This window comes from Mandrillus leucophaeus, unplaced genomic scaffold, assembly GCF_000951045.1.
Source record: "Mandrillus leucophaeus isolate KB7577 unplaced genomic scaffold, Mleu.le_1.0 Scaffold688, whole genome shotgun sequence".
Taxonomy (NCBI): Eukaryota; Metazoa; Chordata; class Mammalia; order Primates; family Cercopithecidae; genus Mandrillus; species Mandrillus leucophaeus.
Genome location: NW_012107452.1, coordinates 1,147,550 through 1,162,201, shown reverse-complemented (window position 1 = coordinate 1,162,201; position 14,652 = coordinate 1,147,550).

The following is a 14,652-nucleotide window of genomic DNA, read 5'->3' as shown; positions in this document are numbered from 1 at the left end:
TGCCCGGCCCCATTTGTCCATTTTTGCTTTGGTTGCCTGTGCTTGTGGGGTGTTGCTTGTGAAATTTTTGTGTAGACCAATGTCCTGGAGATTTTCCTCAATGTTTTCTTATAGTCGTTTTCATAGTTTGAAGTCTTAGTTTTAAATCCTTAATCCATTTTGATTTGATTTTTTTATATGGTGAGAGATAGGTGTCTAATTTCATTCTTCCAAATATGGAAATCCAGTTTTCCCAGCACCATTTATTGGAGAGACTGTCTTCAGTGTATGTTCTTGGCACCTTTGTTGAAAATGAGGTCACTGTAGGTACATGGACTTCTTTCTGTGTTCTCTATTCTGTTCCACTGGTCTTTGTCTGTTTTTATGCCAGTACCATGTTCTTTTGGTTACTATACCTCCATAGTATAATTTGAAGTCAGGTAATGTGATTCCTCCAGTTTTGTTCTTTTTGCTTAGGATAGCTTTGGCTATGCTGGGTCTTTTGTGGTTCCATATAAATTTTAGGATTTTTTTTTTTTCTATTTCTGTGAAGAATGTCATTGGTATTTTAATAAAGACAAAATAGATGAACCTTGAGAACAAACATGCCAAGGAAAATAAGCCAGTCACTGAAAGACAACTATTGTATGATTCCACATATATGTGGATACATGAGAGCATATATATGAATTTATGAGGTACTTAGAGTAGTCAAATTCATAGATAAAGTAGAATGGTGGTTGCCAGGGGTAGGGGGAAATGGGGAGTTATTTAATTAGGTATAGTTTTGCAAGATGAAAATGTTCAACAATGTGAATGTGGTTGTACAACAATGTGAAAGTACTTTACTGATATGTACTCTTAAAAATGGTTAAGACTTCTGGACATGGTGGCTCACACCTGTAATCCTAGTACTTTGGAAGGCCATGGGGGTGAATCACTTCAGGCCAAGACCAGCCTGTGCAACATGATGAAATCCTGTCCCTACTGAAAATACAAAACTTGGCTGGGTATGGTGGCGTGCGCCTATAGTCCCAGCTACTCAGGAGGCTGAGATACGAGAATTACTTGAACGTGGGAGGTGGAGGTTACAGTGAGCCGAGATCATGCTACTGTGCTCTAGCCTGGGTGACAGAGGGAGAATCTGTCTCCAAAAAAAAAAAAAAAAAAAAAATTTTCCCCAAAAAAAAAAAAAAAAAAAAGTTAAGACAGACCAGGCATGATGGCTTATGCCTATAATCCCAGCACTTTGGGAGGCTGAGGCAAGAAAATTGCTTGAGCCCAGGAGTTGAAGACCTGCCTGGCAACAGAGCAAGACTCCTGTCTCTACCAATAAAAACTTTTTAAATTTAACTGAGCATGGTGACGAGCACCTGTAGTCCCAGCTACTTGGGTGGCTGAAGTGAGAGAATCACTTGAGCCCTGGAGTTAGAGGCTGCAGTGAGCTATGATCCCATCACGGCATGCCAACCAGGGCAACAGAGTCTCAAAAAGGAAAAAAAAAAAAAAAGGTTAACATGATAAATTTTATGTTGTGTATATTTTACTTCAGTTAAAAAAATAAAGATCTCCTGACGCTTTGGCTTTGGATCAAAAAGGTTTTCGATCTCTGTAAAATTCATGTTAGTATGTGACTTGATTTACAATGATGCAGAATCGATTCGACTCTTCTGTATTTTTTACTTTATCCCTTTTGATTATTGGAGCACCTCTTCGTCTGGTTTATCCATATACATTGCTGCATGAGTTATTTTCTTTCTTCTCGATCAGTCTATCCACAAGATCTCTGAAGAGATCAGGTGTCCAAGCTTTGGCCCAGCAAACACGTTCTAGAAACTTCTTGCCAGGGAAGCAGCCATTCTCAGCTCAGGTAAGGTTGTTCAAAGCCAACAGCAGGTGGGAAAATAGAAGGAAACATTATGGAAATCAAGTGTACATTAAGAATTACCTTATAGTAGACTTGGACACACAGCTGAAAAATGAAAATCAGACTCAATTGCCCGATGTACTTTTCTCTTTTCACATTTGCATGCATACTTGGGATAAACAATAATGGGGACCACCTGTGCCCAACATGCTATGCCAGCAGAAATTGTTGCCTTCAGTGAGGTCTTGTTAAAAAAGCAGGTATGTGAGAACCTGACCATAATAAGAACTGGAGATGCTAAAAGAGACCATGTTAAAAGCTCAGGTTTTTCAGCAACTACTCAAGACCTCAAGACTGGGCCGTGTTTGTTCCTCAGGCAGCAGGAATTCTGCACGGCTCTATAAACCGTAACACACGGGGTCTTTGTTTGCTTGAGGGCACTAAGATGATACCTGGTGTTTTATAGAGAGCATACGTGCTGCGCATCGCATATGGCAGGGAGTTAATAGTGGATGAGCAGATGATGAATGGCTCCAGAAAAGCAATTTGATGTTTTCAGTTGAAACCTCAGACACAAATCTTGATGTAGCATCGCATGTGGAAAGCACCATGTGCCAAACCCTGTGACACGGGCATGGGACTTCCCTAGCCTTCCAGGCGCTAAGGAAGGGGGCAGCCCAGTGCAGCCAAGCCAGGAAGTCAATGAGAGGCAAACACAGCCTAGGATTAAACAAACCTCTTAGTGATCTCCTTGGCTCAGAATCTGGAACGCAGGGCAATTCTTTGTCCTGCCTTACATTGGCACCCTCGTCTTTCTGCTTGGCAGTTTGTGAACTCAGTAGAGAGTTTTCTCTCTTGTCTCCCAGTCACCTCTGGCAGCTCTCAGACATAACGAATAACCTGAGGGCAGGCAGCACTTCAGTCTAGCTCAAGGCTGTTCTTGTGAAAGTTACTCAGGCCCTTGGTTTTCATAAAAATGGGAGATTTGCAAGGACTAGTGAAAGACAAAATCAGCAGCATAGGCTTCTGATGAAACAGGTGCTAAAAATGCTCACATAATTACAATCTCCATTTTCCTTAAAAAAAAAAAAAAAAAAAACCCACAAAGTAAAACTTCCAGAATAGGTTCAATTATTGGTTTATTCAGTAGACTTTTTTTATTTTTATTTTTATTTTTTTGAGAAGGAGTCTCTCACCGTCACCCAGGCTGGAGTGCAGTGGGGCAATCTTGGCTCACTGCAAACTCTGCCTCCCAGGTTCAAGCGATTCTCCCGCCTCAGCCTCCTGACCAGCTGGGACTACAGGCGCCTGCCACCACACCTGCCTAATTTTTGTATTTTTAGTAGAGACGAGGTTTCACCATGTTGGCCAGGATGGTCTTGATCTCCTGACCTCGTGATCCACTCGCCTCAGCCTCCCAAAGTGCTGGGATTACAGGTGTGAGCCCCCACACCTGACCATTAGACTTTTATTAGTTCCAGATTTCTACTTTATAGCCCCAACCTAACAGGGGAGGAGGGAAGGGAGCTCAGCAAGTTCCGGCACAGGAGGAGCTGAGTAAATGCAAGTCCTGTGATGGGCATGGGCTTTGCTTATTGATCTCATTCTCACAACCATCCTAAAAAGAGCTTTTAGTCTCCCAGTTTCATAGATTATGGAACAGATGGTTGGAGAGGATAAATATCTTGCTCAAAGCCAAAGAGCTAATAACTGGGTATTCCCTGGAACACCCAAGGGTCAGGATGCAACACCTCCAGGGCACTTGAGCTCTCCTTCCTGCTCTCCACTTGTCATTTCAGCTGTCTGTCGGCCTCATCCTTCCCCACTGCCAACAGATTTTCTTCACGTGCTGGGCTATAGTTATGTGGAATGTCTGGGGTTATACAGGAACTGACCCCGCCCTGGAAATTCCAGGGAAGACCTCACTCTGGCCTGCTCTCATGTACACACCTGTGGGGAGGAGAGAAATGCTTACTGTGACTTGCAGGCCCACCAAAACCCCACAGATTGGGGAAGCAATAGTTGCCCAAAGAAATGGATTTGGGAGTTGTTATAAGACAGGGAAACATGGGAACTCCTGTAGGACAAAATGGTGAACTGGGGTTAAGTCTGGTAGGTCACCTGCTGCCAGTGCTTATCTCTGTTGTCTCAAAGGGGACAGTCATTTACATAGGTCTCAGAGAGGCAGATGCAGAAAAGAGGCCTGGCTGGAGGGGGAAATGCCTGCAGCCTCAAATCTTTTGCTCATCAGGAGCCCAGACCCTTGATTCTGTGCCCTGGAAACTTAGGAGGATGTTGTATTATTTAAACCAACTAGTGTAGGCTGGACAGGATTCAGAATGAAAGGCTTCAAATATTTTTTAATTTGAAAATAAGTACTAAAAATAGGCAGTTACCAAATGCCAGTAACAATCTATTAGCAGTACCTACCCCAAGGTCCAGGCCACAGCACACACCTTGTGGGCTTTGGGGAGGTCAAGGCCAGAAAGCACGTTCAGTGTCTGCTGCAAGTAGTGAGTGAGTCCACTCGGGCCCAGGCAAGACCACAACCCTACCTTCCCCGTCCTGTGCTTCCTGGAACAGAAAGAGCTCTTTGGCCTCATCTTGTCTATTTGATCCTCGGGGAAGCCATGAACTCAAATAGAATTTAAAGGCAAATTGTCTATTTTTGGTAATGATAGAAAAATAACTACTTTTAAAGCTTGTTAGCTCTTCAGCATGTTATAGCTCTAGGGTTTCAGAGAAATGAACTTGACAAGCAGGAGTTCAAGGGCAAAATCAAGTTTCTCCTTACGTTTTGCACTTGCACAATCTCAGCGCTGACTAGCAACTTGATCTCTAGTGTCCTAGGAGATTTTATGGATTACATGTGAGAGATCATTTGGCATTTGGGTTTATTCGATGTGTATAAATGTCTCAAACATGCTTCTCTCATGGGAGTTGCAACCCTCCATCACTGCCCACTGGTTTTCACCTCCCTCTCTGGCTGCAATCCACCACAAACAGTACATGTGTTAGTCTCTCTTGGTTTGTTTTTTGAGCTTGAGGGGTTTTTTTGGCATTAAAATAAATTGCGGTAAAATGCATGTAACAAAATGTACTTGTCTTAACCATTTTTAAGTATACAGTTCAGTAGCATTAAGGAAATTCACGTTTTGCAACCAATCTCCAAAACATTTTTACCTTGCAAAACTGAAACTCTATACCCATTAAACAACTCCACAACCCCACTGCCCCTCTCCCTTAGCAACCATCATTCTACTTTCTGTGTCTATGAATATGACTACTCTAAATACCTCAAATAAAGGGAATCATATTTGTCTCTTTGTGGCTTATTTCACTTGAAATACTGTCCTCAAGGTTTATCCATGTTGTAGCATGTGTCAAAATTTCCTTTCTTTTTAAGGCTGAATATTTCATTGAATGTATGAACCACATTTTGTTTGTTCATTCAAGGACACCGGGTTGCTTGCACTTCTTAGTTATTGAGAATAATGCTGCTGTGAACATGGGTGTACCGATATCTCTTTGAGACCCTGTGCTCAATTCTTTTGGTTATATACCCAGAAGTGTGATTGCTAAATCATATGGTAGTACTAGTTTTCATTCTTTGAGGAAACTCCTTATTGTTTTCCATAGCAGTTGCATTATTTTGCATTCCCACCAATAGTGCAAAAGGGTCCCAATTTCTCCACACCTCAATACCACTTACAATTTTATTTTGTTTGCATAGTAACCATCCTCATGGGTGTAAGGTGGTATCTCATGATTTTGATTTGCATTTTCCTAATGATTAATGATGTTGAGCCTCTTTTCATGTGCTTATTTGTCAAATATATATCTTCGAAGAAATGTCTATTCAAGTCCTTTGCCCATTTTTAAATCAGATTGTGTTTTGTTGTTGACTTGTAGGAATTCCTTATGTATTCAGGATATTAACTCCTCATCAGACGTATGATTTGCAAATATATTTTCACATTCCATAGGTTGCCTTTTCACTCTATTAATTGTGTTCTCTGATGCACATAAGTTTTAACTTTTGAGGTAGTCCAACTTGTGTATTTTTACTTTAGTTTCCAGTGTTTTTGGTATCATATCCAAGAAATCATTGCTACGTCCAATGTCAAGAAATTGTTCCCTCTATGTTTTCTTCTAGGAGTTCTATAGTTTTCGGTCTAATCCATGGTCTTTAATCCATTTGATTTTTACATACGGTATAAAGTAAAGATTAGACTTCATTCTTTTGCATGTGGATATCTAATTCCAGCACCATTTGTTGGGGTAAAGAAACAAAACTGTCCTTTCTCCATGGAGTGGCCCTTGCACCCTTGACAAACGTCATTTGACCACACATGGGAGGATTTATATCTGAACTCTCTATTTTGTGTATTAGTTTATATGTTTGTCTTTATGCCAGTACCACATTGTTTTGATTACTATAGATTTGTAATAAGTTTTAAAATTAGAAAGGATGAAACTTACAACCTTTCTTCTTCCAACATTCTTCTTTAGCAAGATTATTTTCACTGTTCAGGGTCCCTTGAGATTCCATATGAATTTTAGGATGGGTTGGTTTTTTCCTGCAAAAAATGCCATTAAGATTTTTAAAATATTTTTTATTTTTATTTGTAGAGATGAGATCTCGATTTATTGCTGAGGCTGGTCCCAAACTGCTGATCTCATGCGATCCTCCCACCTTGGCCTCCCAAAATTCTGAGATTACAGGCATGAGCTGCTACACCCAGCCACCATTAGGATTTTGATAGCAATTGCATTAAGTCTGTAGATTGCTTCGTGTAGTATGAACAGTTTAACAGCATAAGTCTTCCAATCCAATAACACAGTATATCCTTTCATGTACTGATGTCATCTTTAGTTTCTTTCAGTAACATTCTATAGTTTTCAGTATACATGTCTTTTGCCTCCTTGGTTAAATGTACTCCTAGGTATTTTGTTTTAATTTCTGATGCTAATGCAAACAACTGTTTTCTTAATTTCCTTTTCAGGTTTTTTTATTGTTGTAACACAACTGATTTTTTGCCTGTTGATTTTTATACCTTACAACCTTGCTGAATTTGTTTATTAGTTCTAACAGGCTTTTGGTGTTGTCAGAACTAATGGAATAATTAGGATTTTTCTACATATAACATTATGTTGCCTGTGAAGAGAGATCATTTTACAACTTCTTTTCTACTCTGGGTGCCCTTTTTTTTTTTTTTGCTTAATTGCTCTGGCTAAGACTTCCAGTATTTTGTTCAGTAGAAATCGTGGAAGTAGACAATCATGTCTTGTTCCTGATCGTAGAGGAAAAGCTCACAGTCTTTCACCGTTGAGTGTGATATCTGCTGTGGGTTTTTCATATATGGCATTTATTACATTGAGGTAATTTTCTTCTCCTAGTTCGTTGAGTGTTTTTATTGTGAAAGGGTGTTGAACTTTATCAGATTTTTTTTTTTTTTTTTGCATCACTTGAAATGATTATGCGGGTTTTTCTGTCATTCTGCAAATGTTGAGTGATTTTCCTATATTGAACCATTCTTGTATTCCAGGAATAAATCCCACTTGGTCGTGCTGTATAATTCTTCTAATGTGCTGTTGAAATCGATTTGCTAGCATTTTGCTGAGGATTTTACATTGCTTTTCACTTGCTGTTTTCAAGATTTCGTCTTTGTCTTTGCTTTTTGATTATAATGTTTCTCAGTGTAGGTCTCCTACTTGTTAATTGAGCCTCTCATATTTATATTTCAATTTCATTCCTCAAAGCTGGGAAATTTGCAGACATTATATTTTTCACATAAGCTCTTTGCCACTTTCTGTCTTTTGTTTGAGAACCTCATAATGTATATATTGGTTGGCTTGATAGTGTCCATTAAGTCCCTTAGGAACTGTTCACTTTTCTTCATTCTTTTTGTTCCTGACTCAGTACCTTCAAATGTCATGTCTTCAAGTTTGCTGATTCCTTCTGCTTCATCAAGTCTGTTGTGTCATCCTTCTAGAGAATTTTTCAATTCAACAATTACATTTTTCAGCTCCAGAATCTGGCTTTTAAAAAAATTTCTCAGCCGGGCATGGTGGCTTATGCCTATAATCCCAGCACTTTGGGAGGCCAAGGTAGGGATCACGAGGTCAAGAGATCGAGACCATCTTAGGCAACATGGTGAAACCCCATCTTTACTAAAAATACAAAAAAAAAAAATTAGCTGGGCATGGTGGCACGTACCTGTAGTCCCAGCTACTCGGGAGGCTGAGGCAGAAGAAGTGCTTGAACCTGGGAGGCGGAGGCTGCAGTAAACAGATCACACCACTGCACTCTAGCTTGGGCAACAGAGTGAGACTCCATCTCGGGGGGAAAAAAAAAAAGTATCTGTTGATAGTTTCATTTTTTTCATACATTGTTTTCCTAATTTTATTTAGTTGTTTGGCATATTTAAGATACTTGTGGTGTTTTTGTTTTGTTTTGGGACAGAGTCTCATTCTGTCACCCAGGCCAGAGTGCAGTGGTGCAATCTTGGCTTACTGCAACCTCCGCCTCCCAGGTTCAAGCGATTCTTGTGCCTCAGTCTCCTGAGTAGCTGGGACTACAGGCACGTGCCACCATGTCCAGTTAATTTTTGTGTTTTTAGTAGAGACAGGGTTTCACCACGTTGGCCAGGCTGGCCTTGAACTCCTGGCCTCAAGTGATACACCAGCCTCGGCCTCCCAAAGTGCTGTGTTCACAGGCATGAACCACCACACCCAGCCTGACAGTTGTTTACATACTTTGTCAAGTAAGTCAGAGGTCTGTATTCTAATTAGGATTGATTTCTGGAGATTTATTTTATACGTTTGAATAGACTATGTTTCATTGTTTCTGTGTACACTTTGTGATCTCTTCTTGAGGTGTGGTTATTTGAAGAAACATCCAGCTCTCCCAGTCTTTACCAGCTGGCTTTGTGCAGGAGAATACCTTCACTAATCAGTCTAGCTTAAAGGCGCGGCGTCTTCTCAAACCGTTTCTGGGGCTGGGTCTTCCCTGGGACCTTGTGTGTGTTATTTTTGTATTACTTATGTTTACTTGTATTGTACTTAGGTGTCATGTGCATTCCTCTTCCTGTTATCTGTTGCCCCAAAGCACCGTGGATCTGAGAGCTGCCTGCTATTCTAGTGCACCAGAGCACTCCCCCTCTGCTTTACAGCCTCTAGCCCTGTGTCCAAAGTGTGTCACTGTTCCTCAGTGCTCTGAGTCAGGAACAACAGAAACTAGTCCCTTAAGCAGCCCTCAGACATCTAACTAGTAAGTTACAAGGCAAGTTCCACCTTTTTCCTTTAGTCCCAAGGGATAAACTGGGATTGAGGCAGTTTCCTTTGATAATGCCATGCTGCACCAGGGAAGAGGTGGAACAAAGGTGACCAAAATTTCATGAAATTTCCTATAACTTTGAGTGTGACTTGTTCTTGTTTAGACGTTCACTTGGTTGCCGTAGCTTCTTAGCTGATTTCTAGAGTTTTTATAAGATATTTTGGTCTGAATATTGTCTATATGGTGTTTCCCTGGGGAAATGAGCCTGGAGCTTCCTAATCTGCCATCTTGCTGAATGTCATCCCTCTCATCTCTCTAGTTTAAAACATCATGTTATTTTGTCTTATATTACTGAATAAAATTAGTAAGATAAACAGAATGAAATCCAAATAGTATAGTATGGCATGAAATTAAAAATAAGTCTCCTTATCCAGTTCCCAAACCCCATTCCCACTTCCTAAGGATAACCACTTGTAGCCATTTGTCTTTTGAAGTCTTCTGAGGGTTACTTCCTTTATTTTAAATAATGTAAGCATACCTTCATTTCTTGATTCATCAACTTTGAATTGTGCAAATGATTTTATGCACCAAAAGATGAGGCTTGTAACAGAATCCTTGTCCTCCTTCTTCCAGTTTTTGTTATATTTTTATATCTAAATATCTCATCTGTTAGAACTTCAAATGATAATTTTAAATATACATGTATAGAGTTCATGAGTTCTGAATATGTAAAGGAGATTGACACTTATTCCCCTCCATTTCTTTAACCCCACACCATCTTCTGAATTATGTTTTCTAAAACTTACGTTTTGTTCTGTGACTATAGTATTTTATGTTTTCACTTAAAAAGATATTTAAATATATTTATAATTCACTGTACAGACAAGATATGTGATGAGCACTAAATGAAATGCAATATTTGTCTCTAAAGTCATCCCTGTCAGATGACATTTCCTTTCTTAAATTTTACAGAACATATTTACTGAGTGCCTCCTGCATGGCCCATCTGTTCTGGGCACTTAGAGTACACTCATTAATTGCTCAAAATGATATTGTATCTTTGGACCTGTTTTTTGGTTTAAACAAACATATCTACAATTGCCTTTCCTTTTTGTTTGTTGATGGTAAAATGTGTGACACAGTTTGGATATTTGTCCCTACCCAAATCTCTTGAATTGTAATCCCCAGTGATGAGGTGGGGCTTGGTGGGAGGTGTTTGGGTCATAGGGGCAGATCCCTCATGGCTTAGTGCTGTCTTTGCAATAGTGAGTTCTTGTGAAATCTGGTCATTTAAAAGTGTGTGTCCAACCAGGCGCCGTGGCTCTTGCCTGTAATCCCAGCACTTTGGGAGGCCGAGGCGGGTAGATCACCTGAGGTCAGGAGTTGGAGACCAGCCTGGCCAACATGGGGAACCCCGTCTCTACTAAAAATACAAAAGTTAGCCAGTTGTGGTGGCATGTGCCTGTAGTCCCAGCTACTCAGGTGCTGAGGCAGGAGAATCATTTGAACTCGGGAAGCGGAGGTTGCAGTGGGCTGAGATCGCACCACTGCACTCCAGCCTGGGCAACAGAGCAAGACTCCATCTCAAAAAAAGAAAGTGTGTGCCCCCTCCCCCACTACTCTCTCTCTTGCTCATGCTCTGGCCATGTGATGCCCCAGAAGCTGAGCAGGTGCTAGCACCATGCTTCCTATAAAGCCTGCAGAATCGTGAGGCAATTAAACCTCTTTTCTTTATAAATTACCCAGCCTTGGGTATTTCTTTATAGCAATGCAAGAAGGCCTAATACAGTGTGTTAACTGTATTACTAACATCTCAGCTTCAATGTCGCTGTCTCAGCATGGTGATATCTTAAACTACACTTCCTCTCCTACACCCCGAGTTGTGTGTCCAGAGCACTTACCATTTTCTAATCTGTTACATAATTCACTTATTTATTTGGCTTAATATTTTTCTGCATCCCCCCAAGTAGAACAAAAACTCTTGGAGGCTTAAGAAATTTGTTCACTGCTGTATCCTCAGTGTCTAAACAGTACCTGGGCACATAATGCTCAATAAAAATGTTTTGATTGCATGTTATCTTCCTGCTATTGAATGGTATCCGTTTAATATGCTTCTTGTAAACCGTTGTTCTAAAATCTCTCATTGTTTGTTCTAATTTGGATAGAATGCCTTCTAGGTTGGCTTCAGACCTAGAAATCCTGAGATTTATTTTATTACTAGATTTGTTCTCTATCTTGCAGTGTTTTCACGATGGGTGTGTGAAAAGTAAAGCCGTTCATTGCTAGTGTAATCATCTTTATTCTGCCATCTTACTTCATTGAGTATGGTTGTAGACAGAGTTCATTGAGAGTATGGCTGTAGACAGAATTCTAGTTCAAAATAATGTCTTCTCCAAAGTCTGAGGGGAGTGCCCCATTATATTCCAGACCACAGTATTGCTGTTGAGAAATCGGGTAATCTTCAAAAGTTGAAGGAATAATCAGAGAAATAATATTTCCCATAGCTGAATATATGAGTCTTCAGAACAAAAGGTCCTTGAGGGCTGTGAAGTGAGAAAGTATAATTGTAAAAACAAATTTTTTTTTAATTTCAAGAGACTTTTTTTAATCTTTTTCCTCTGAAGAGCATTTTCCTTGCTTTCTTTTTGTAAAACTCCCATTAATCACAGATTGGACTGCCTGACCCTCTACTGTGTCCTTCACAGTAGAACGAGTATTTCCTAGATTCTTTTGTTGTTGTTGTTGTTGAGACGGAGTGTCACTCTGTCGCCCAGACTGGAGTGCAGTAGCGCGATCTCGGCTCACTGCAACCTCCGCCTCCTGGGTTCAAGCGATTCTCCTGCCTCAGCCTCCTGAGTACCTGGAATTACAGATGTGTGCCACTATGCCTGGCCAATCTTTGTGTTTTTAGTAGAGATGGGGTTTCACCATGTTGGCCAGGCTGGTCTCGAACTCCTGACCTTGTGATCCGCCCACCATGACCTCCCAAAGTGCTGGGATGACAGGCTTGAGCCACCGTGTCTGGCCCTTAGATTCTTTTTGTAAAAGGGACAGGGTCTTGCTATGTGGCCCAGGATGGACCCAACCCCTGGGCTCAAGTGATCCCTCTGCCTCACCCTCCAAAGTAGCTGAGACTACAGACATTCATCACCATGTCCAGCTGGTATTTTTCTAAAATGTCTATTTGATCATACTAGTTTCCTATAGGAATATCAGATTGAAAAGAGGGAAGAAGGGAGAAAGGACTGCTTGTTTCTGTTTCTGGTTTTAGGAGTAGCAGATCTTTTTATGCTATTGGCCTAGATGGTCTGTAGTCTTAATTCCATTGTGCACCGATTGGATGTGGCTGCATTTACAGAGGGACAGTCCAGTCACTTATTAGGTACACTTACGCTGTACCTATCCAAGCAACGAAAATCAGGTGAGCAAAACCTACGTACACTTTTGAAAAATTATAATAGGACACAATGGACATTATGGACATTGGAAAGAGATTGAACTTAAACCATCTGGAATCTGGGTGGTTTTGCCAAAAGACAGAAGCAGAGTAGTTTTTACCTCCTTTGCAGTATTTCTGAAAAGTGAAACACTTTTTTGTAGAAACCCGGAAACAGCAGCTGAAATGTTTTCTACACTCCCTGAGGCAGCAGCGCCCAGCAGATGAAGGCCTGCGGGAGAGCACACCAGCAGCGGAGGGTCTGGGGGGAAAGCGTGTTGTCTAAGGCAAAGGACCTCTGCCAGCTTACACATTTATTTGAAAGACACAGACATAAAAAGGATTAGTATGTTTATGTAACTTAAAGCAATGGTAAGAAATAGGTAACTAGGTGAGGCTCGTGAAGATTTTGAAAGAAGTGTGTTACTTGCTTGCTGCTCCTTTAAGGGAGAAAAACAAAACAAAAAACATACCCCTAAGCCCAAGAATTCTTTCTGGGCCCCCAAGGCAGGTTCTCAGCTGTGTTTAACTGTCCAAAGCTACTGAACCCATGAGTTCTAGTGAGCAGTAAAAGCTCTAATGAACTCCATAGCTTGGATTTACAAAATATAAAATGTGGAGGTTAGAATGAAGCACCGTCTTCACTTTTCTACTAATAATATTACCTTCTAATGTGATGAAAATCAGTTTTCTTCAAAACCAAGATCACCATTCTTTGAGCATGTCCTTATAAGGTCCCAGATCAAACACTTGATCTTATTCAGGGAGTAACTTATTTTTAGTAAAGACGAAGTTTTTTTTTTCTAATAGGCATCAAAGGCAAACCAGATAGAACATTATTAAGATGACGGGCATTAAAAAGATGAGGTAGGGGTCAAAATGAGCCTAGAGGTTGCATGTATCTACAAGAAAGTTGTTTTTTTTTCCTTCCTGCATAGATGGAGCAGCTCATTGAAAAACACTTTTATTTTTTCAAAGATTCAGGGTCTTGCTCTGTCACCCAGGCTGAAGTGCAGAGGCACCATCATAGCTCAAGCTCTCTGTAACCTTGAACTCCTCGGCTCAAGGGATCCTGGGACAAAGTATCAAAGGCAAACCCTCATAGGCTGAGAAACATTATAAAAACCGAAAGTTAAAGGTGCCAAAACATAAAAAGTCAGATGAAGATGAGTCATTTAATGGTTTCATTCTTACTGGACCATTCTGGATGGAGACAATAAATAGAAGGTAAAATTTCTATGACTTCTTTTATGTTTGCGAATGGTGTACTTTAAGCAGAGGTCACAGAATTTCCTTCGTCTTTATCAATTTTGTAGATTTTTGCATCTTCATAAATATTAGCAATTTCCAGACTCTGGTGCTGTATTTTATAGATTTGTCTTTTTGTGGTTATGTGCCCCTCTAATGTTTTATGCATATCCTTTGAAAACATAAGCTCACAATGTAATTGCTCTTGGTCTACCAACATCAGTTTCTTCAGATACTTTTTCATAGTTGGGATGTCACTGGATTGTCAGAATTTTATTTTGCAAAGCACTTCATTTTAAGCCAATTTCTTTTTAGGATCTTTGGATATGGGATGGGGACAAAAGTTACCCTAAGTTTTGAAATACTCTTTTCTGATATTTGTCTTGACTTTTCTGTTTTTAGAATGTTTTGTGGCAATTCTCATAAAACGAAACCTAACACCTATTCTCAGTATTCAACCAACAAAACACCTCACTTACCTGTGCACGTGATCTGATGCAACAAAGCGTCCCTAACAGGTTCTATCTGGTGAGTATGCAGACATACAGATCTTCGTCTTAAAACAGGTTTTAGCTGTGGCACTATGACATTTTGGATCAAATCTTTGTTGTGGGGGCTGTCCTGTACATCACAGGATATTTAGCAGCGTCCCTACTTTCCACTCCCCAGGATCCTGTGCCACCCCTTCCTCAAGCTGTGATAACCAAAACTGCCTCCTGACATTGCTCTAATGTCTCCATGGGGAGCAAAATCACTCCCTGTGGGAACCAGTGTTGTAAACCATTTTAGAGGCAAACCATAAACTAACTCCCCAAACTGTGATGGGGGACATAGTCTATAACT